Genomic DNA, 25,618 nt, shown 5'->3' on the forward strand with positions numbered 1-25,618 from the left:
CTGATTCTGAATGTTAATCTTATATCCTGCTACTTTGTTGAATTTGTTGATCAGTTCAAGTAGTTTTTGCATTCGGTCCTTGGGGTTTTCTATATATAGTATCATGTCATCTGTATATAGTGACAGAATGGGAGAAAATAGTTTCAAATGATGCAACTGACAAGGGCTTAATTTATAGAATATACAAGCAACTTGTACAACTCAACAGGAAAAAAGCCAACAACCCAATTGAAAAATGGGAAAAAGACATTTTTCCAAGGAGGATGTACAGATGGCCAACAAGCACATGAAAAATGCTCAACATCACTGATTATCAGAGAAATGCAAATCAAAACTACCACAAGATACCACCTCACACCAGTCAGAATGGCCATCATTAATAAGTCCACAAATAACAAATGCTGAAGGGGGTGTGGACTGGTGGTGGGAATGTAAGCTGGTACAACCACTATGGAGAACAGTATGGAGGTACCTTAGAAATCTACACATAGAACTACCACATGATCCAGCAATCCCACTCTTGGGCATATATCCGGATAAAACTTTCCTTAAAAAAGACACATGCGGAGTTCCCGTCGTGGCGCAGTGGTTAACGAATCCGACTAGGAACCATGAGGTTGCGGGTTCGGTCCCTGCCCTTGCTCAGTGGGTTAACGATCCGGCGTTGCCGTGAGCTGTGGTGTAGGTTGCAGACGCGGCTCGGATCCCGCGTTGCTGTGGCTCTGGCGTAGGCCAGTGGCTACAGCTCCGATTCAACCCCTAGCCTGGGAACCTCCATATGCCGGGGGAGCGGCCCAAGAAATAGCAACAATAACAACAACAACAACAACAGCAAAAGACAAAAAAGACAAAAAAAAAAAAAAAAAAAAGACACATGCACCCGCATTTTCATTGCAGCATGATTCACAATAGCCAAGACATGGAAACAACCCAAATGTCCATTGACAGAAGATTGGATTAGGAAGATGTGTATATATACACAATGGAATACTACACAGCAATAAAAAAGAACAAAATAATGCCATTTGCGGCAACATGGATGGAACTAAAGACTCTCATCCTGAGTGAAGTAAGTCAGAAAGAGAAAGACAAATACCATATGATAGCACTTATACCTGGAATCTAATATATGGCACAAATAAACCTTTCCACAAAAAAGAAAATCATGGACTTGGAGAATAGACTTGTGGTTGCCAAGGGGGAGGGGGAGGGAGTGGGGTGGATGAGGAGCTTAGGGTTAATAGATGTAAACTATTGCCTTTGGAATGGATTAGCAATGAGATCCTGCTGTGTAGTGCTGGGAACTATGTCTAGTCACTTATAATGGAGCATGATAATGTCAGAAAATAGAATGTGTACATGTATGTGTAACTGGGTCACCATGCTGTACAGTAGGAAAAAAATTGTATTGGGGAAATAACAATTAAAAAAAGAAAAAATAATAATCTTATAACAAAGTAATAAGTATTATAATATGTAAATACACAAGTATAACCACATTAGTGGCTTAAAAAGAGATTCTTGTTTCTATACATCATAGTCTAAAAGCAATTACTTCAAGTACAAAAGAATATAGTTATGTTGTTGGTGATTCAGTTATTTCAAGCATCATGGCTGTCAGCAATATTACTTCCCCAAAATAATGAATAATTATTTTTGAAACTTTTGAACAAAACTCACTATAGTATTTCTTTGATTTACATAATAGTTGCATTCCAGAGAAATTCAATATATATAAAAACTGTAAACAAATATGGTTAATTTCTATGTAAAGTTGAATTAGAGCCTAATTTCAGTACATTATAAATAGTTTTCTCTCCTATACATCATAATCACAAATTTCCATGATGCAAATAGGCAAGACTGTATATCTATTTCTGGCCTGGACAACTGCCATAAAATAATCCAGTTCTCATATATCCAAATTCCTACTCAAATATGTTTACTTGAATGTCTAAGAGGCAACTCAACACATAAAATTCTCTTTCCTCCTTCCCTTTTTTTTAAATCTCAGTAAGTGTCACTTCTATAGTTCTGGTTACTTAGGCCAAAGTATTAGATTCCTTGATTCCACATTTTCTGTGTGTACTACATCCAATTCACCAGAAAATACTGTAGGCTCTACTTTCAAAACTATCTAGAACACAGTTTTTCTATCATAACTACCACCCTGGTCCAAATTGCTGGCATCATTCATGTGCATTCTTTCAACATTCTCCTAAGAAAATATTTGCAAACAATGCTACCAACAAGGGATTAATTACAAAATATATTAACATCTCAATATAAAAAACAAACAACCTAATAAAAAAAAATTGGCAGAAGACCTAAATATACATTGCTCCAAAGAAGACATACAGATGGCCAACAAGCATGTGAAAAGATGCTCAGTATTATTAATTATTAGAGAAATCCAAAACAAAACTACAATGAAGTATCACCCATCAAAATGGCCATTATCGAAGAGTCTATAAATAATAAACGTTAGAGAGTATGTGAAAAAAGGGAATCTTCCTACGCTTTTTATGAGAATGTAAATTGCTACAACCATTGTGGAGAACAGTATGATGGCTGCTAACAAACTGAAAATAAAGCTACCATAGGATCTTGCAATGCCACTCCTGGGCATACATCTGGAGAAAACTAATCTGAAAAGATACAGGCACTCCAATGTTTATAGTGGCACTCTTTAAAATAGCCAAAACATGGGAGCAATGTAAATGTCCATTCACAGAAGAATGGATAAAGATGATGTAGTACGTATACACAATGGAATACTACTCAACCATAACAAGAATAAAATAAGTCTATTTGCAGCAACATGGATAGACCTAGAGTTTATCATATTAGTGAAGTATCCAGATAAAGACAGATATCATATGTTATCATTTAGATATGGAATCTAAAAAATGATACAAGAGTTCTCTTGTAGTGCAGTGGGTTCAGGATCTGGCATTGTCCCTGAAGCTTTCATCACTACTGTGGTGGGAGTTCAATCCCTGTCCTGCAAAATTTCACATACTGCAGGGGTGGCCAAAAATAAATTTTAAAAATTAGAAAATTTTCAGGTCAAAGGAAGAACAAAAATTTTTAATTTTAAAAATTTTAAAACGATAAAATAAACTTATTTACAAAATAGAAACAGATTCACAGACATAGAGAACAAACTTATAATTACCAAAAGGGGATGGTGTGGAGGAGAGATAAATTAGGATTTGAGATTAATATATACTCACTTTTAGATACAAAATGGGTAACCAACAAGGACTTACTGTATAGCACAAGGAACTGTATTCAATATTTTGTAGTAATCCATAATGGAAAATAATCTGAAAAAGAAGATATATACCCATATACCTGTATCTATATATCTCTATCTCTATCTATCTATCTATCTATCTATCTATCTATCTATCTATCTATCTATCTATCTGAATCACTTTTTGTACACCTGAGACTGGCACAGCATTGAGAATTAACTATACTTTAATTTTTTAAAAAAGAAAAAAATATTCTCATAGCCTGCCCTCTTTTTCAGCCCCTGTCCCTGTATTGTCTATTGTAACACAGCAGCCAGTTATTCTTTCAAAACTGAAGTTGGATCACATTTTTGTCTACTTAAAGCTCCTCAATATCTTCAATGGCTCCCATCTCACTCAGAGTCCAAGTCTCACCACAGTTTCTCTGTCTATTCCCATGCCTCTCTCATCTACTTTGCCAAATCTCCCTTCACCACAATGCTCCAGCCACCTCGGCCTCCTGGTTGGTCCTTAAACACACAGGAAGTCACCCCCATCCTTGGCCTTTTGCATCTGCTCTTTGTTCTGCTTGGACTGTGCCTTCCCCAGGAATCCACCGGCAGGCTTACTTCCTCATGTCCTTCAGTTTTCTGCTCAGTTGATACTTCTCATTGCGCCCTGCAGAGCTGAGAAGGAAGGACATACCAAGCATCAAAGTAAACCTGAAACCTTCCAAATGGCAGAGAAACAATTTGGAGTACTCTTTGACTGTAGTTTAAGGGGTAGAAGGATAAATAATTCTGTATATGTTCCTATGAGAGATTTTGAAGGATGCTGAATCTTGGCGAAGGAGGAGTTGTAGACTTTCATCCTGCAGTTAATGGGAAGTTACAGAAGCTTTTTGATTGGGAAGTGAAATCACTCAAATAGATTCTTCTGGGTAAATAGAATGTGATGGGTCACCTGGGAGAGTGATGGATATTGAACCGCTAAGCCACGGTGCTTTTGCGGTTTTACAAGTACAAAGTAACACAGTATTAACATAGGGAATTTATCATTGAATAGGATTGGAGAGATTATCCAAAGAAAGATTAACCATAAAAAATGTCAGTTGGATTGATTTGGAAGGTAAGTAGGATTTGCTCAGATAATAGCTCCTCAGTGAGGCTCTCTTCAAACACTGAATTCATTCATTCCGCATAGGTTAGGCTATGTTATGTTACATTACGTTATGTTATGTTATATATTAGCGATTCCCCCGCATCATTTTCCCTTTCTCTGTTTTATTTATTCCATTGCTTTTGCAGCAAATTGAAATAAAATTATGTGTGAGAAGTTAAACTTTTTCTATAAAGAACTAGATAGTGAATATATGAAGCTTGGAGGCTTCATAGTCTCTGTCACAACTAACCAAATCTGCCCTCATAGCATGAATTCTGCCATAGACCTTATTTATTTATTTATTTGTCTTTTTGCTATTTCTTGGGCTGCTCCCGCGGCATATGGAGGTTCCCAGGCTAGGGGTCCAATCGGAGCTGCAGCCACCAGCCTACGCCAGAGCCACAGCAACGCTGGATCCGAGCCGCGTCTGCAACCTACACCGCAGCTCACTGGCAACGCCGGATTGTTAACCCACTGAGCAAGGCCAGGGACTGAACCCGCAACCTCATGGTTCCTAGTCGGATTCTCCAACCACTGCGCCACGACGGGAACTCCCATAGACCATATTTAAACAAATGAGTGTGGCTGTATTCCAATAAAATTTATTTCCAAAAACTAGGTAGCAGACTGGATTTGTTGTAAGTGGCTGACCTCTGCTCTGTAGGACACTGATTTTTTTTCTTTCTAGGTTTCACTATTATCCTTAGCTCCTTCTTCAATGCAAGTGTGAAAAAAGACATTTTTGTCTGCTTTGTTCATTGCTGTATCCCTAGCGTTTGAAATAGTGTGGGCACATAATGAGTACAAAGCATGATATTTCATGATTTCAATCATGATAGATGATATCAGGTGAGACTGAAAGGTGAAAAGTTCCCCACCCTCTTCCAGTTTATTATGTAGCAGTTCTAAATATTTGCTAAAAATGTATATATGCAAATCTCTTACTTAAAAAATTGACTACTGGTGATCAATTAAATGTATACGCTTCTAAGCATGACACATAAATTGTTCTGAAGAAGAGCTGATGTAGAGTAACTTCGAAAACGGTCTCCTCTTCATGTTTTAAGGATTAGAAGTGCAATTATGAGTACAACAAAATAAGACTGACCTGACTCGTTAACTGCGCTCAAAAGGATCCAGTGAATAAACTAGAATACTACTGTATCAATTTATTTGAGGAATAGTATTGTTAGAAAGAATGGGTTTTTTGCACAGATGTGTCTCAGGCACCAGGAACAGAACCAACTGTTTTCTGCTTAGTTTACCACCTCCTTGCAATCAAATCTATATCAAAAAAAAATCTTAAGTCAAAATGTTTCATAGTGAACTCAGAATTACAACAAATAAGTATGGTTTGTTGTCAAATTAACTATATTATTACTACAGGAGTAAAAATGAAACTGAGTTCCTTGAATTCTGGGTCTTCCAAGACTTTCTTATCTAAACATTTCTAAGAGTTCCTGCTGTGGCACAGTGGGTGAAGAATGCAAAAGCAGAAGCTCAGGTCACTGTGGAGGTGCAGGTTCGATCCCTGGCCCTGTGCAGTGGGTTAAGGATCTGACGTTGCCACAGCGTCAGCATAATTCACAGCTGAGGCTTGGATTCAATTCCCCCCTTCAAAAAAGAAAAAAATCACTGAAAAAAAGATTTTCCATGAAAATTTTAACTCACTGAATTTTGTAGTTTGATGATAGTACCAGCACTCTCATCATTTTTTTGATATTCCAATGAATGTTTTGTAGCCAAATATACTCTTCTCTATTAATTTTTTAAAATAAATTTTATTGGAGTATAAAATTTATGCTGACTTAGAAAGCTGTGTTAGTTTCATTTGTATAGCAAAGTCCATCAGTTGTACATACACATATATCCCTTTCCTTTTCAGATTATTTTCCCATATAGGCTGTTACACAGTATTTGAGTATATCACTTTGTGCTATATAGTAGGTCCTTATTACCTATCTATTTTATATACAGTTATGTGTATATGTCAATCCCAATACCCTAATTTAGCCCTTCTGCCCCTATTTTCCCTTTGGTAACCATAAATTTGGTTTCAAAATCTTTGAATCTGTTTCTGATTGCTGTATCATAGTGACCTCATATGATATTTTTCTTTCTCTGTCTGACTTACTTCATTTAGCCTAATTTCTAGGTCTATTCATATTGCTGCAAATGGCATTATTTCATTCCTTTTTATTGCTGAGTAATAGTTCATTGCCTATATGTACCACATCTTCTTTATCCAATCCTCTGTTGATGGACGTTTGGGTTGCTTCCATATCTTGCCTATTGTAAGTAGCACTGCAATGAACGTTGGGATGCATGTATATTTTTGAATTATGACTTGGATATAAGCCCAGGAGTGGGATTGCTGTATCACATGGTAATTCTATATTTAGCTTTTTAAGGAACCTCCATGCCATTCTCCATAGTGGTTGTACCAGCTTATATTCCCACCAACTGTGTAGGAAGATTCACTTTTCTCCACACCCTCTCCTGCATTTATTGTTTGTAGACTTTTTGATGATGGCCGTTCTGAGTGACCGAGTCTTCCACTAATTTTGTTGATTAGAGACTGAAGCTGTTTGCCTCTGTGATTATTCTCTCTGAATAGTTCTGTTGTTGAAAGAATATTTGTATTGACTTTTAGAAGTTAATATCTTTAATCAGATTATAGTCAAGCCTTAACCTTGGAAAGAATTAGGGTATTTAAAAGTGACTTTACATCTCACTTATGATCCATTTATTTCATATTTTAACCTTCAAAGGTTAATGTTATCTGGCTATTTCCAAATCCTCATTGTCCTCCCAGTTATTGTCCACAAGATTTTCATCTTCAGGTTGTCTCCTAATATAAGGTGCATTTTAACAGCACTAAAATTCTCATTCTTGCTCAAAAAAATACCTCATATATTGGTATCTTTGCATTCAGTTTTTCCATTGTTGGTGTGCATAATGTCCCTCACATTGTTTTTATTACTATATTTAGAACAAGAATTATGAAGCCTAGCTGAATGAATGTGAAGCCCACTTGGCTGCTTTCTAGCTGAATAAAGGTAGGTGATTTACTTAACCTGTCTATGTCTTAGTTTCCCATCTACAGAATGAAGACAATGATAATCCTACAAGTTGCTGGGAGGACTAAATATAATAAGTGCTCAATGAAATCTAGTTCTGAATAACTTTACCTGTGCTTCAAGTTCTCCTTCAAATGTCATCTTCTCTGTGAACAATTTACCAGGGATAGAAAAGGCATAATTTAATAGTTACATTACTATTGTGATATAGAGGCAAATTAGGAGATAATGGGAAAGCTCAGGGCAAGCACTGAGAGGTAACTAATGTAGAACTGAAATAAAACAAGGACAATTTGGGATTAATCTGAACCTTTTAAATAGCAAACTACCTGTGGGTTTCTTTCATGCCTGTAAGCAGCTTTTTCCATGATAAAATCCAAAGGCCAGGATGAAAATGATATTTTCTAAAATTTAGAAAATTCATGTTAGTAAAGTTGGTTAAAGAAGGATGCTGCTCTCTGGGGAAAAGGCATGTGTCAGATTCAAGGCAAAAAGAGAATATCACATGGCACAAGATTTTGTACAAAACAAACTACAGGCAGAAATTTTAGGATTTGATAAAAATAAAAAATCACAAGAAGAAAAATGCATTCAGCTAGACATTATGCCATCTAGCTGAAGTTGCCTCTCCACAATGGCAGGACTCCTGAAGATGCCAGCATCAGTCACAACTTTCGCATCACTACTCAGTTTTGCCTCCCAGGGTTTGTAGCTGAAAGTAAAGCTGCTGATGGGCTAAGAAAGTATAATCAAACTTAACTCTTGCTATTGCAAGAGTCCGTGATCCTCTGGCCCTTTTCCATCCTGGAATCTGTCAGGCAGGCTTGGCCTTCCAAAGATAATCAAAAATTATCCCGTTTTTAAAATGGAATAAACATTCCCCATTTTTAAAAAGTTTACGTGAAGCCTAAGGCAAGTTGAAAGAAAAATCTGTTATGAAAGGATAATAGCTCTCTGAGCTATTACAAAATAACAGAAATCCATGATTCAGTGATTCAGGGTAGACTATCCTCCAGAGACACCATCCCACTGAGCTTCTACAGAAAAGATGTTTTAAAGAAAATAGGAAAAGTAATCTTGTAAACAAACCATACAAGTTGACATATATCCTTCAAATGTACCTTCTAATTCCCAAACTGTATCTTTGCTTGGGTCATTTCCCTACACCTGGAATTCCTTCTCTTTTTCTCTCCATCACACTAAGATGAAACTAATCTCTTCCATGATGACTTTATGTTGATATAGTCTATAATTATTTTCTAATCTTCTGAATTTCTGTAATGCCAGGAGGCTATCCTCATACAAATAGAAAAAAAGCATTACTGGCTCCTGAAAACATTATTTTAATTTTTTTTCTCAATTTGCCTTGTTAGAATTATCTTTCCATAACTATACTTTTACAGTAGTTTTATTGTTTGAATCTGCATTAATAATCTGTGATTAACAAAGTAGTAAAGGTTTTTCATGGAGTATTTAGAAAATGCAACAAAATGTTATAAAGATAATTTTAAAAGTACTTTTATAACCGCATAATGTAGATGGGAAAAATAATTTTTCCTTCAAAAAATACGTATAAGTTTAAAGTTAAAAGATAAAATATATATATATATATATATATATATATATATTCCATGCAAATAGTGACCAAAAAATAGCTTATGTGGCTATTTTAATATCATATAAAATAGACTTTAAGTTAAAACTCTTATAAAAGGCACATAAGAACATCATATATTGATAATTCATCAAGAATATATAATGGTTGGGGGAGACAGGATTAAGATGGCGGAATAGAAGGACTGGAGCTCAGCTTCTCTCCTAAAATCAACAAAATTACAACCAAATTCTGAGCAATGTTCAACCAAATGGACCAGAAGCTTTCAAAAAGATATCCTACTCCAGAAGACAAAGAGGAGTCCACATCAAGAGGTAGGAGGGGCGATTATGCCATACAAGCAAACCTATACCTCCCAGGTGGGAAGCCCCACAGACTGCAAAGTAATTGTATCACAGAGACTCACCTACAGGAGTGAGAGTTCTGAGGCCCACGTCAAGTCCCCACTCCTGGGGATCTGGAATTGGGAGAAAAAGCCCCCGGGGCCTCTGGCATTGAAGGCCAGCAGGGCTTGTGCGCAGGAGCGCCACAGGACTGGAGGAAATGGAGACCCCATTCTTAAAAGGCACACACAGACTCTAACGTGCACTGGGTCCCAGGGCAAAGCAAAGTCTCCACAGGAATCTGGGTCAGACCTGACTGCATTTCTTGGAGGACCTCCTGCGAAAACAGGGGGTGAATGTGACTTGTTGTGGGGGAAGGGCATTGGAAGCAAAACTCTTGGGAATATTCATCAGCCTGTGTTTCTCTGGAGGTGGCTGTTTTGGGAAAATCCAGCCCCACCCATCAGCCCAGAGAAGCCCCAGGCCAAACAACAATCCAAGTGGGATCGAAGCCCCACCATGTCAGTAAATAGGCTGCCCAAAGACCCCCCAGGCATGCAGCCACCTCTAATCTCACCCAGAGACAAAGCCCCACCCACGAGAGGGATAGGAATCAGCTCCACCTACCAGTGGGAAGGCATCATTCCCTCCCATCAGGAAGCCTACACTAAGGCCCCATACCAACTTCAGCCACAAGGGGGGCAGACACCAGAAGTAAGAGAGGCTACAACTCTATTATCTGTAAAAAGGTCATCACACCAAAAACCTGTAAAAAAGACAGAGAAATATAACTCAGATAAGGGAGGAAAAAAAAAAAAAAAACAGAAAAACAGCTAAGTGATGAGGAGATTCTCAGCCTCAAGGAAAAAAGACTTGAGACTGTTGTTGCTGAAGATGATGCAAGACATTGGAATAACTGGAAGTATATATAATGGTCAATTCATTAAGAATATGTAATCATTATAAACATACATGCAGCAAACAACAGAGCCCCAAAATATGTGAAGAAAAAATTGAAAGGAATAAAGGAAGAAATATGTTTAGCCTCAAAACAATTCTCAATACATTTTAAAATATTAAGATCATTCTAAGTATCTGCTCTGACAACAATAGAATAAAATAGATAAATCAATAAAGGAAGGGAAACTATATAATTTACAAATATGTGGAAATTAAACAACACACTTTTAAACAACCAATAAGTAAAATAAAAAATTACAGGAATAATTAGAAAATGGAGATAAATGAAAATGAAAACAAAGTAGATAAAGAAAGCAATACTCAAAGGGCATTTTATAGCCATAAACACTTGCATCAAAGGGGAAGAAATATCTTAAGCCAATAGCCTAACTTAATATTTTGAGAAACTAAAAAGGAAGAGCAAATTCATTCCAAAGCCATGAGAATAAAATAATAAAGCTTAACAGAGACAAATGAAACAATATAAAAATATTAGAAACAATACAATGAAAACAAGCATCGATTCTTTGAAAAGATTAACAATGTTACCAAACCTTTCACTAGACTGATAAGAAAAAAAAAGAGAGAGAAGAGGAGTTCCCTTTGTGGCACAGCAGAAAGGAATCCAATTAGAAACCCTGAGATTGAGGGTTTGATCCCTGGCTTCATTCATTGGGTTAGGATCTGGTGCTGCTTTGAGCTGTGGTGTAGGTCACGGATGCACCTCGGATCTGGCATTGCTGTGGCTATGGTCGGCAACTACAGCTCCAATTAGACCCTTAGCCTGGGAACCTCCATATGCCTTGGGCGTAACCCTAAAAAGACAAAAAGACACCCCCCAAAAAAAAGAAGAGAGAGAGAGAGAAGATACAACTAAAATCAGAAATAAAAATGAGGACATTATCACCAATCTTACATATATAAAAAGGATTATAAGAGAATACCATGAACAATTGTATGCCAATAAATTGGATAACTTAGATGAAAAACATACCTTCCTAGAAAAACACAAGTTACCAAAATTGACTCAAAGAAAAAATTAGGAAATCCGGCATGATCTATAAAAAGTAAGAGGATTACATCAGTAATAAAACTCTTTCCGAAAAAAAAAAAAATTCTAGGATTTGATGCCTTCACTGGAGAATCCTACCAATAATTTGAAGTATAAGTAATACCAATTCCTTTCAAACTCTTCCATAAAGAGAAATGGTAAGAACACTGAACTCACCCATTGCATGCTGCCAGAATTATCCTGATACTAAAGAGAGATAAAAAAAATCACCAAGATTGGAGTTCTTATTGTGGTTCATCTGCTTAAGAACATGAGATAGTGTCCATGAGGATGGAGGTTCAACCCCTGACCTCACTTAATGGGTTGAGGATCTGGCATTGACATAAGATGTGGCTCAAATTTGGTGTTGCTATGGCTGTGGCATAGGCTGGCAGCTGCAGCTCTGATTCAACCCCTAGCCTGGGAAATTCCATGTGCCACAGGTGCGGCCCTAAAAAGCAAACAAACAAACAAAAAAATCCCTTGTGTTCATCAAAAGGCATTATCGAGAAAGTGAAGAGACAACCATGGAATGTGAGAAATTATTTGCAAACATACTTTAGATCAGAGTTTAATATTCAAAAAATATAAAGAACTTCTACAGCATTAAAAACAAACAAAAAAACAAAAAATCCAAACATTAAACTTAAAAGCTTTTTCACTGCAAAGGAATCTATAACAAAAAAAAAAAAAAAAAAGACAACCCGCAGAATGGAAGAAATTTTTGCAAATGAAATAACTGACAAGAGAATGATCTCCAAATATACAAACATTTCGTACAACTTTATATATTAAAAAAACAACAGAATTTAAAAATTGGCAGATCTAAACAGACATTTCTCCAAATAAGACAGACAGATGGCCAAAAAGCACATGAAAAGATGTTCAATATCACTAATTATTAGAGAAATGCAAATCAAAACTATAATGAGGTATCACCTCACATCAGTCAGTGTGGGCATCATTCTGTCTACCAACAATAAGTACTGGAGAGGGTGTAGAGAAAAGAAAAGCCTCCCACATTGCTGGTGGGAATGTAAGCTGGTGCAACAAGTATGAAGACCAGTATAGAGGTTCCTTAAAAAAGTATAGAACTACCATGTGATCTGCCAATTTCACTCCTGGGCATATATTGGGGGAAAACCATAATGAAAAAAAAAATGCATGCACCCCAATGTTCATAGCATCACTAGTTACAACAGCCAAGAAATGGAAGCAACCCAAATGTCCATCAACAAAGGACTGAATAAAGAAGATGTGATGCGTATATACAATAGAATATTACTCAGCCATAAAAAAGAATGAAATAATGCCATTTCAGCAACACAGATAGATCTAGAAATTACCATACTGAGTGAAGTCAGACAGGGAAAGACAAATATCATATGAGATCAGTACAATGTGGAATCTAACAAAAAAAGATACATAGGAACACAAAATAGAAACAGACTGAAAGATTTTGAGACCAAACTTATCGTTAACCAAACAGGAAATGCAGCAGAGGGAGGGCTAAATTAGGGTGTTGGGATTGACATGCACATACTACCATACAGAAAATAAATGGGTAAGAAGGACCTACATATAACACTGGGAAATTTAGTCAATACTGTGTAGTAACCAATATGGGAAAAGAATCTGAAAAGGAATAGATATAAGTATAGTATCTATCTGATTTATTTTGCTGTACACCTGAAATTAACACAACTTGCTCAGTCAACTATACTCCAATAAAAAGGAAAAAAAAATCAATGAATTTTAAAAAATAGGGAGTTCCTGTCATGGCACAGTGGAAACAAATCCGACTAGGAACCATGAGGTTGTGGGTTAGATCCCTGGCCTCACCCAGTGGGTTAAGGATTTGGCATTGCCATGAACTATGGTGTAGATTGCAGATGCGGCCAGGATCTGGCATTGCTGTGGCTGTGGCATAAGCCACCAGCTATAACTCCAATTCGACCCCTAGCCTGGGAACTTCCATATGCTGCAGGTGTAGCTCTATAAAAAAAGCAAATAAATAAATAAATAACAAATGGAGTTCCCTGGTGGTTCAGCATGTTAAGGATTTTGTGTTGTCACTCCTGTGTCTCAGGTTGGATCCCTGTCCCAGAAATTTTCACATGCCATGGGTGAGGCCAAAAGGAAAAAAAAAAAAAAAAGCAAGCAAATTTCACAAATAGACATTTCTCCAAAGAACATATACAAATGGCCAATGAGGATATGAAAAGATAAAGATTCTTAGAATCACTTATCACTAAGGAAATGTAATTCAAAATTATAATGAGAGACCACCTCATACCCATTATGATGATGAAACAGCTTGAACTGTGTCCTCTTAAAATTTATATATGGAAGTCCAAAACTCATGCACTTCAGAATGTGACTGTATTTGTATATAAGACCTTTAAAGAGGAAATTAAATAAAAAATAAGGCAATTAGGGTAGGCCCAAATCCAGTCTGACTAGTGTCTTTATAAAAAAGAGGAAATTTACACACATAAAGAAACACCAGGGATGTGTGTGCACACAGGAAAGACAAGGGGAGGCCTCAGAAAAAAATGAAACAAAACAAAATAAAATGGCCAGCAACTTGATTTTGGATTTCTAAGCTTCATAACTACAAAAAGATAAATTTCTGTAGGTTAAGGCACTCAGTCTGGTACTTGGCTATAACAGCCCTAGCAAACGAATACAGATAGTTATCCAGTAAAACGGAAAACAAGTATTGGTGAGGATGTGGAGAAATTGGAACCCTTTTGCATGAGCTTGAGGGAATGTAAAATGGTACAGCCATTGTGAAAAAACCATTATCTCCTCCTCAAAAAGCTAAATATAGAATTACCATGTGATTCAGCCTTTCCATTCATTGCTCTATTCCCAACAGAATTCAAACAGGGACTCTTCCATCTACAACTTGCCTCTGCTCCTGAATCCCTGGCAACCACTTGTCTGTTCTCCGTTGCTACAATTTTTCAATGAGAGAGTGTTATATCAATTGAATCAAACATCATGTAACTTTGGATACTGTTTTTTTGTGTGTGTGTTTTGTTTTTCTCAATCAGCATAAGTCCCTTAAGCTTCATCCGGGTTGCTGCCTTTATCAAAAGTTTCCTCCTTTGTATTGCTAGGCAGCATCCCATTGTATGAATGCACCACAATTTATCTATTCATCAGTCGAAGGACTTCTGAGCTGATCCCCATTTTGGCTATGACAACTAAAGCTGCTGTGAACATTCATGTATAAATTTTTGTGTGAATATTATTTTATTTCTTTAGCATTTCTAAGTCAAATTCCCAAGAGTGTGATTGCTGGTTAAGAAATTACTAAGCAATTTGACAAAGTGTATGTACCATTTTTTCATTCTTGCCAACAATGTATAAGATACCCAGTTGTGGAGTTCCCATTGTGGCACAGCGGAAACAAATCCATCTAGGAACCATGAGGTTGCAGGTTCGATCCCTGGCCTCGCTAAGTGGGTTAAGGATCTGGTGTTGCCGTGAGCTGTGGTGTAGGTTGCAGACGTGGCTTGGATTCCATGTTGCTGTGGCTCTGGTGTAGGCTGGTAGCTGTAGCTCTGATTGGACCCCCAGCCTGGGAACCTCCATGTGCCATTGGTGTGGCCCTAAAAAGACAAATGACAAATATAAAAAAAAAAAAAAAGTGATTTTTAGGTAGAGGTTGAAGTTTCTTTTCCCCTCTTTGGTATATGAAGCCCAATTGTTCCAATACCATGTGTTAAGGAGACTGCATTTTCTCCATTGAATTACTTTTCTTCCTTTGCAAAAAAATATTCAGTGCTATTTGTGTGGGTTTATTACTGCCCTGTGTATTGAGTTCCATTGATCTTTGTGAATATTCTCTCAATACCACACTATCTTGATTACTATGATTTGTTAATATGATAATTTATATATATATATATGTTCATAAGAATCATTGGATCTTTAGCTTTTTGTTTCATTTTGTTTGGTTTGGTTTTGGTATCAGGGTTATCCTGACCTCATAGGATGAAAGGGAAAGGGGAAAGTGTTCTCTCCTCTTCGATTTCCTGAAAGAGATTATATAAAATTGGGTGTTATTTTTTTTTCTTACCTTTTAAAAAAAATTGTCTCTGAAACCATGGGGATCTACAATTTTCTCCTCAGGAAGAATTGTGTCTACAACTTACATTTACTTAGCAGATTTATTCAATTTGTTTAATACATTCTGGTGGTCAGCTTGCTCTCCTGTGAATTTTGACCGTTTATATCTCTCAAAAAGTGATCCCTTTTATCTGAGGTGCCAAACTTTGGAGTGTAATATTGTTTGTAGTACTGCATTATTATCCTTCTCTTGTATGTGGGGCTTCTCTTTTGTTCCACTGTGTAGTATAGGTTGTATGGGTCTCCTCTGTTTTTTCTGGTCCATCTAAAGGTTTTCCAATTTTACTTATCTTTACAGAAGAAAGCTTTAGGGTCATTGATAGTCTCCATTGTCTTTCTGCTTTCAATTGCATTGATTTTTTTCTATTTTTAAAATTATTTCCTTACTTCTTGATTTGAGTTTGCTCTTCTTTTTTAGTTGTATAGGGTAGATGCTTAGATTATTTATTTGATAAATATAATATATAATTTCTATATGTAATATAATTTTTCTTTTTATAATATATTTTCTAATGTAAGTATTTAGTGCTATAAATTTTTCTGAGCATTAGGTGAGCAGCATTTCACAATTTTTATTTGGCTTTTTTATTTTCAATCAGTTCAGAATATATTCTAATTTCTTTTGAGACTCTTAGACTTCACCTTTGACATACTGAATTTTTAAAAGTGTGTTTTTTAAGACACTTTAACCTTTAGTCTCTCTATATTGTTATACTTAAAGTATGACTTTAGTAGCCATCATATAATTGTGTCTTTTCTGGATCTATTACATATTCAAGATTGACTGTCCTGAAATAAAATGAGAAATCTTCAATAATTTGAATCATTGTTCCTCTATAAATAATGTGTTGGATTTCCTGTTGTGGCTCAGCAGTTACAAACTGAATTAGTGTCCATGAGGTTCTGGGTTCGATCCCTGGCCTTGCTCAGTGGGTTAAAGATCCAGCATTGCCGTGAGTTGTGGTATAGGCCACAGACAAGACTTGGATCCCACATAGTTGTGACTGTGGCAGAGGCCAGCAGCTGCAGTTCTAATTTGATCCCTAGCCTGGGAACTTTCATATGCTGTAGGTGCCGGCTTTTTTTTTTTTTTTTTTAAAAAAAAAGGTTCTTTGTCTCAAGGTGGGTTTTGTTGTTGTTGCTGTTTTTTACAATATTTTCCCCTTTAACTTTCAACAGTATGATTACAATGTGTTTGGTCTTTCTTTTCTTCCTTTTTTTTTCTTTATAGCTTATGTTATTTTGGGTTTTGCTGAGTTTCCTGAATTTGGAAATTCGTGTCTTTAACCAGATTTAGAAAAATTATAGTCATTGTTTCTTCAATTTTTTAAATACTAGTCTTTCTCTTCTCCTTCTTGGTCTCCAATAAATAACATAGATGCCAGGTCTTTTCCTATTGTCTCATAAGTCTCTGGGTCTCTGTTCATTTTATTTCAATATCCTTTATCTCTATGGTTCAGACAGAATTATTTCTATTGGTCTATCTTCAAGTTTACTGACTTGAAGTTCACAAGTTTTTCAGTCATTTCCATTCTTCACTTGAACCCATCCAATGATTTTTCTGTAAGTATTGTACTTATTTGGTTCTAAAATTTCTATTTTGTTTCATAATTTCTATTTCTGAGTTGGAAAATCTTATTTTTTATTCGTTTAAAGATTTCTTTTCGGAGTTCCCATCATAGGTCAGTGGTTAACGAACCCTACTAGCATCCATGAGAATGCAGGTTTAAATTTGATCCCTGGTGTTTCTCAGGGGATTAAGGATCTGGCATTGCTGTGAGCTGTGGTGTAGGTCACAGACACAACTTGGGCCCAACGTTGCTGTTGCCAGCAGCTACAGCTCCGATTCGACCCCTGACCTGGGAACTTCCTTATGCCATGGGTGCAGTGCTAAAAAGATGGATTAATTAATTAATTAATTAATAATGAATAGGAGAACTAAATAGATTTTTTTTTTCCAAAGAAAAGATGCAAATGGCCAATAGGGACATGGAAATATGTTAAACATAACTAATTATCAGGAAAATTCAGATCACAACTACACAGAGAAGTCACCTTACACCTGTAAGCATCACTATCATCAAGAATGCAAGAGGTAACAAACATTCGCAAGGTTATGGAGAAAAGGAAATGCTTGTGCATTGTTGGCAAGAATATAAATCAACTCTGCCATTATGGAAACCAATAATTTTGTTAATTTAAATTAAAAATTAAATTAAAATTTAAATTAATTTACAATAAAAATTTAGTATTTATTTATTTTTTATTATTTTGTCTTTTTTAGGGCCTTTATGATAGAAAAGCAAAGCTGTTTATAGCTGCTTATATGTTAAATTTCTTGGAGCTGGAAGTAGGAATTTCAAATGATTTTATCTACCTACAGTGTACAGATTATCAGGAAGTTCAACTGATTATATCTACCTACCTAGACAGATGGAAAGGATGTAAAAAGGATGGTAAAAGGGTGGGACATAGAGATCCAGCCTGAACTAATTAGACTCTAGACATGGCCCCACTGTTACCGTACACCTCTTTGGACCACTATTTCCAAACATGAGAAATGAAAGTACCACGGTTCCAAGAATATATAGGAGTTCCCGTTGTGGCACAGTGGAAATGGATCTGACTAGGAAGCATGAGGTTGCAGGTTCAATCCCTGGCCTCCGCCAGTGGGTTAAGGATCCAGTGTTGCCGTGAGCTGTGGTGTAGGTTGAAGATGCGGCTCGGATCTGGCGTTGCTGTGGCTGTGGTGTAGCTCCGATTAGACCCCTAGCCTGGGAACCTCCATGTGCCGCGGATGCAGCCCTGAAAAGGCAAAAGACTGAAAAAAAAAAAGTGTGTGTGTGTGTATACATATATATATATATATATAAATGTGACCCAGCACTATATATTCTCTTGTTGAAGTATAGCTGCTATACAATAATATGTAAATTATAGGTGTACAATATAGCCATTCACAACTTTTCAAGTTTATACACCATTAATGGTTATTATAAAATAATGTCTATATTCCCCATGTTGTATAATATACATTTTTTTTTTTTTTTTTTATGGCCTCAACTGTAGCATATGGAAGTTCCATGGCCAGGGATTGAATCCAAGCCTCCGGTGTGACATATGCCACATCTGTGGCAATGTCTGATCCTTTAACTCACTGCAACAGGCCAGGGATCAAACCCACACATCTGCAGCAACCTGAGCCACTGCAGTCGGATAGTCAGATTCTTTTCTCTTTCTCTCTTTTTTTTTTTTTTTTTTGTCTTTTTTTTAGGACCCCACCCACAGCATATGGAAGTTCTCAGCCTAGGGGTCCAATCGGAGCTGTAGCTGCTGGCCTATGCCACAGCCACAGCAACATCAGATCCGAGCAGCATCACAGACACAGAAGACCTACACCACAGCTCACAGAAACACCAGATACTTAACCCACTGAGGGAGGCCAGGGATGGAACCTGCACCCTCATGGATGCTAGTCAGATGCGTTTCTGCTGAGCCATAATGGGAACTCCCTAAATTTGGATTCTTAACCCACTGCACCACAGCAGGAACTCCTGTAGCTTATTTTCTACCTACTAGTTGTACCTCTTAATCCCCCACTCCTATATTGCCCCTCCCCCCTTTCCTCTGCCCACTCATAACCATTAATTCGTTCTCTGTATTTCGAAGTCTGCTACTTTTTTGCATTTTTTAGATTTGTTTTATTCTTAATTTAGTAGAATGCAGACTTCAGGAGAGTAAAAAACTGTGCTGTCTTTACTGCTTTTAATCTTATGCCTAGGATAGAGCTCAGTGCTTAGTTAAATGCATGCCTTTGACCTCCTTTAAAATCATTTCTGTGCCTTATTGATTCCTTTGTGTTCTTTACCGCTCTCAACACACTGTCTGGTTTATGCTAAGAGTTCAAATTTAGATTTTCTTGCTGTTTTATTCGTTTGTTTGTTTGTTTGTATATCCACTCCTATATCATCTGATTCACTGGCCCTTTGATTTGCTTGGATAATTGAGAAGTGATTTGTACGAAAAACATTTTTACAGCTCAACCCCACTGCAGGAGTTTAATCATCATAAAATAGATATAATCACCATTCTTTACTTTTCATTAATGTTACCTCATTACTTACCTAGAATCACTACAGAGATTTTCAACCTCACTGCTCTTTCATCACTACTCCTACCCAGGCCAATTAAATAAATTTGTTTAGGGGTGAAGATAGGGTATGGATATGTTCTAAAAGACCTTCAGGTTACAACAACATTCAGTCAAAATTGAGAACAGTGGATGTGTTACGGATATGATACTGCTTTCATTTATTTATTTTGCTTCTCTTTGGCTGGGTCCTGGGCTATCAAATCCTTGTGTTCACATTGAATTGATCCTACAGCAAATGCAGGGGTCAGCTTTTTTAGCAAATAGCAAGGGGCACCCTTGATGTATGTTTGCAGCTTCAAGCCAGTCATTCCGAGATCCAGCTGTTTGTTTTAATCAAAACAAACAGACTCATTTAGTCAGTTAAGATCCATAATCAAAGAACCCTGGCAATGAGACATATGCAACCAGGACAGAAAAACTGGGACAGGACATCTCAATGAGGCATAAAATGACAATCTCCAGTAATCTGCAAAATTTTTGTTCCACCCTGTTTGGAGGACAGAGAACAAGAGACCCCTAGATGATATTAAGAGACAGAATATTAATACTTGGAAAAATGAGCATTTCATTTTGTACTCCCTTCCATCCTAGAAATATTGGGCTGGGGTGGGCAAGGGAGCTCAATGGTTTGGGCAGATTCCTATGGGATTTCAGGGAAATTTTCCACTTGAGAATATCATGAATAGTCATGTAAAGCATCCATTCCAGAATGTGAATCGATCCCTGTAACTTTTGCCCATTCACAATCTTTGTTCTAACCTTTGGTGGGTGATGGACTTAGGTGCCTTGATCGGAGGAAACCAGCTGGAAGCACTATCTTCCATCTCTTCCTCTTCCACTTCTTTTTATCTTCTCTTTCTCCTCCAGTTTAGCAAGTGTGAAAATCCAATTCTCTGCAACTGTAAGGAAAATCTTGCCATCCCTTCAGAACCTTCTCTCCATCTTACCTACAGGCTTGACGAGGCAAAGAGGGAATTGGCAGGTGGCAGTCCCAGTGTGAAGCCAGATGGGGATGTGTTAGAGCTGGGATGGTTCCTCTTGGGGGCTCTGTCAAACACCCCACTTCTCCCTAATGTCACTGCTTGAGATTTTACAATTTGAGCTTGTGGGTATCCATTCGTTTCAAGAGCATCTTGCATTTGTCCTCTAACCCTATACCCTATCTCTCGCTTAGACATACCCATAGAACAAACTGCCTCAAAAATCTTTCCGAAAAATATCTGTAAAGGGAAATTTCCCTACCTGCTACTAACTATTGGGAGAATTAATATATGTGTTTTCTTTTTGTTGTTATTGTTGTCTTTTTGCCATTACTAGGGCCGCTCAGGCTAGGGGTCTAATGGAAGCTGTAGCCTCTGGCCTACACCACAGCCACAGCAACGTGGGATCCGAGCCGAATCTACACCACAGCTCATGGCAATGCTGGATCCTTAACCCACTTGAGCAAGGCTGGGGATCGAACCCGCAACCTGGCTGATCCTAGTCGGATTGTTAACCACTGAGCCACCACGGGAACACCAACATAAGTCTTTTATATCAGAAGAAGTTTTGGCTACTCCATTTGGTTCCTGCTTTATCTGAGGCACATTCCTCCACCTACTTCTTTTCCTCTTCTCCCAGTAACAATTCATTTCAAATTAGTCAATCTAGAAGAATGTGCATCCTGACCTGACCAATGGGAAGGGGACAGATGTACTGCCTGTGTTAGGGATAAATGGGGGGGGATCCTTCCTTCCTCATGCGCCTTTTGAGCACTTGCGCCCTTCTGCAGAAGTAAAGAGCCTTGTTGAGACCTCCTTGTGTTTGTGTGTCTTACTTTCCAACACTGACAATCCAAGCCAGAGTCACTTTTCCCCAACACTATTTTCCTGAAGCTGAGAATGAGCCCCAGATGGCCTTTTTTATGTTAACAAAAAGGCAGGGCAGTTTCCAATACCCCAAGCCAGTCCTCCCTTTCTCCTTCCAGGTACCATTAGAGGAACCCTCGCCTTCTAACCATTCTCCAGGGCTCTTTCTCACCCTCCTCTGAAAACCCCAAAGAAGGAAAGGCTTCACTTCAGTCATACACTTATAAGTTACCTTGTTACTCCCACCAGCAGGAGCCTTAGCAAATGGTGGCATAACAGGCCTTGAGAAGGTAATTGTGTCCAGATAAAATCTTCAAGGCTAGAGATACTCCCTGGGGCCCTGGAGTCCCCATCCTGACTCCTGCAGTGTGTGAAATTGTTCTGTTGTTGCGTCCTGCTTCCCTCACCCCCAGAGCAGCCACTGGGGTAAGCAAGCTGATAGACATTTCTGTATGAATTGAGTAAGGTTATACTCTGTGAATACCTACTCTGATGATAGGAAAGTGCAATATTTCAGTTTGTTTTGCCTTTTTTTTTTTTGGTTTACATTGTGTTCAAATGTCAGTTATTGCTGCATATCTTGCCAGTTGCCTAGGCACTAACTTCCTAAAGCCATACCTATGATGTATGCAGTAATCACGTCCTCCAAAGGGTGAGGGCTGAGGAAAATTTGATGTTAGAAAAGAAACAGACAAATAAACAAGAAATCATCTTCATGAGAGTTATGAGGTTTTCTAAATTCTCTATCTATCTATCTATACATATACAGTTTGTCTTTTTAGAGCTGCACCCACGTCATATGCAAGTTTCCAGCCTAGGGGTCCAATCGGAGCTGTAGCTCTCGGCCTACGCCAGAGCCACAGCCACGCCAGATCCAAGCCGCGTCTGTGACCTACACCACAGCTCACAGCAATGCCGGATCCTTAACCCATGAGCGAGGTCAGGGATCGAACCCACGTCCTCGTGGATGCTAGTCAGGTTTGTTAACCACTGAGCCACAATGAGAACTTCAAAACTCTGTATATTTGAATCCAAGTGTTTTCTAATCCTCTTTTAAAGATTATGAAAAAGCACCCTTCCTCCCTCCCTCATTTCCTTCCTTCCATCCTTCCTCCTTTCTTTCTTCCCTCTGTCTCTTTCTCCCTCCCTCTTTTCCCTCTTTCTTTGCTTCCTTCCATAAACTATGTTATAATTACAGTATGTTAGGCACTTTGATAGAAAACACATGTCAATTTTAGAGTCCAGGATGCTTCATAGGTCTTGATGGTTTTGAGTTCTCTTTTCTTCAAAGAAATAAAAATCTGTTGGTTTATTTCACCAAAGTCTCTCTGTGTGCACTTGTGTATTTTTGTGTGAATATACATATATAAAGATATATGTGCTTGTACATGTATAAGTGTATGTACTTATATGTATAATAAATAGCATGTGAAAGTATGTATATGTATGTATCTATGTATGCATATACATGTATATATAGTTTTCCTATTAAAAATAATTCACTCTTATTATAGAAACAAGAGTAAGAGACAAGACAAAATCACCCATGACTCTACCCTACACAGCTAAAATGTTTTATATTCCCTTCTGGCATTCATTTATTCTTTTTCATTAATGGTATAGGTAGAATATTTTATTTCAGGTCTTTTTCAGTCAAGTGTCCAGTCTCAGACTGAGGTACAAGAATGGGATTAGAACCTCCTTCTGCAGCCCCGGTTTGACCATGCACTTCCCAGGACGTAAATCTCTCTGCAGGTGCCGCCCCTTGAGAAGAGATGATTCCCCCCCTTTTAATATCAATATTAAATTTATAGTATTTATATAAAAGGGGAAAAGCTTGCACTCTATGTCTCAGGTACTTTTCAGCATAGAAAGGATGTAAGGGCCCACTATTAAAAACCGAAGGGAGGAGCTCCCGTCGTGGCTCAGTGGCTCTGACTAGTATTCATGATGATGCAGATTTGATCCCTGGACTCACTCAGTGGGTCGAGGATCTGGCTTTGCTGTGAGCTGTGGTGTAGGCCAGTGGCTACAGCTCCTATTTGACCCCTAGCCTGGGAACACCCATATGCTATGAGTGTGGCCCTAAAAAGCAAAAAAAAAAAAAAAAAAGACAAATAATAATAATAATAATATCCTTTGAGAAGGACTTTTTTTTTCATCTTTTTAGGGCCGCAACCACAGCACATGGAGGTTCCCAGGCTAGGGGTCCAATCAGAGCTGCAGTCGCCAGCCACAGCCACAGCCACAGAAATGCGGGATCTGAGCCGCAGTCTGTTACCTGCACCACAGCTCATGGCAACACCAGATCCTTAACCCACTGAGTGAGGCCAGGGACCGAACCCACGTCCTCTTGGATGCTAGCTGGGTTCACTACCTGCTGAGCCACGACGGGAACTCCTGAGTTAGGACTTTTTCTCTCATTATGAGCTGGCAATCATTTTTGCCCCATTTTGGCTCAATAGCATCATTTTTTTTTTCCCTCTCTGCATTGTACCAGGTCACAACATAGAGGAAATGGAGAACCAGAGTGGACTTCAGTAAATTCCAGGACCCTCTGACTTCTCTGTTTCATTGTACAAATGGGATTAGCTGTGTTCCTTCCCTGTAACTCTTGGTGAGCCACTTTTTCTCCCAGCCATTTGATGGCAGTGAGGGTAGGTCTAAATATCATGTACCAGCTTCCTGGTTCCTCGAGGTCCAGTTTCCTCTCAAAGCTTTCCTTCTTTGGCTGGCTTCTGGTATTTTCTTATATGCCTCCTAAGTTTCCATCCTCCAACACTGTTGGTTGACTATCCCTAAGGCCAACTTTATGGACATGCAACTAGTACAATCACCCAGGGCCCTACTCAGAAGGGCCTCGTGCTTGGGTTTAATGCTCTGCAGTCACCATCTTGAAATTCTTCATAATTTTCTCTTTGAATGTGTGCTTTGAACTGAAATAGCTTGGACAATGGAAGATGCACCAGGACATAGAGCTTTGGCCCCTGCATTCCTGCCTCTGTATCTCCCTGGGTTGGGTTCTCACCTATTTGCTCTCTTTGTCTTGGTTCTCCTGGCCTGGTGATGCCTGCCACTCTTTGCTCTCCAAGTTGAGGGTGGGACAAGTCCACCATCTTGGTCATAGCAACACCAGATCCACGCCACATCTGCGACCTATACCACAGCTCACGGCAACACTGGATCCTTAACCCACTGAGCAAGGCCAGGGATGGAACCCGCAATCTCACGGCTCCTAGTCGGATTCGTTTCGGCTGTGCCACGACGGGAACTCCAGTTTTGTCTTTTAATTTGAATAATTGGCAGTCTTACCTTAAAAGCAGCAGCAAACAACACCTGGAAAAGATGAAAATACAAACTCCTCAAGTAAATATGTCAATCAAGTTTCTTATACCTTCTCTTCTCTTGTTTATATACGCCAAATGTAAGTGTAAACCAAAATGTTTGACATTTCTGATGCCAAATCTCTACCGCCTAAAAAGAAACTGTAAGAAAATAGAATCCAATACTTAAAATAACTTGGAGATCTACACATAGAAGTTCTCTCTTATTGGATTTTGTGTGTGTGTGGAGAATGTTGATTGAAAGGGAATAGGCGATAGTTACATATATGATCTGTTATGTTATTTCTCTTTTTAAAACTCTTTACCTGTTTTTCTCACCCTATTAAATGTGATATCACTGAAGGCAGAAGTAATATCTTATTCATTTTTGAAAACCCTAGGGCCCAGGAGAACTCTGTACATAGAAAGTACCCAGTAAGGATTTGTTGGCTAAATGAAAAAAAGAATGGATAAACGAGTGAATAAATGAAATAGCACAGAAATGGACACATATTACATTTATTGTTTGTACCTTATGATTTAGCATTTTATTTCACGATGACATTTTCTAGAACTAACTTATAGGTCTTACAACTAATTTGCAAGTTCTTTGGGTGATAAGGAAATTTGATACTCTTTCTGTAACATTCACTCCAAACCACTTATGTTCTTATTATATATTAAATGTCTGGGGCATGCCATGCCAGTTTCCTGTTGCGTAGAAGC

The 25,618-nt window shown here is 38.0% G+C and overlaps 1 long non-coding RNA gene across 1 annotated transcript in view; it reads left to right on the forward strand.

Moving 5' to 3' along the window:
• The window catches only part of LOC110255456, a 63,976-nt gene that overhangs the window by 28,914 nt on the left and 9,444 nt on the right, over window positions 1-25,618 (forward strand). Inside the window, exon 2 of the long non-coding RNA XR_002335728.1 lies at window positions 7,393-7,459. This is a non-coding gene — a long non-coding RNA (uncharacterized LOC110255456). The remainder of the gene's footprint in view (window positions 1-7,392; window positions 7,460-25,618) is intronic.

This window comes from Sus scrofa, chromosome 9, assembly GCF_000003025.6.
Source record: "Sus scrofa isolate TJ Tabasco breed Duroc chromosome 9, Sscrofa11.1, whole genome shotgun sequence".
In the NCBI taxonomy this organism is placed as follows: domain Eukaryota; kingdom Metazoa; phylum Chordata; class Mammalia; order Artiodactyla; family Suidae; genus Sus; species Sus scrofa.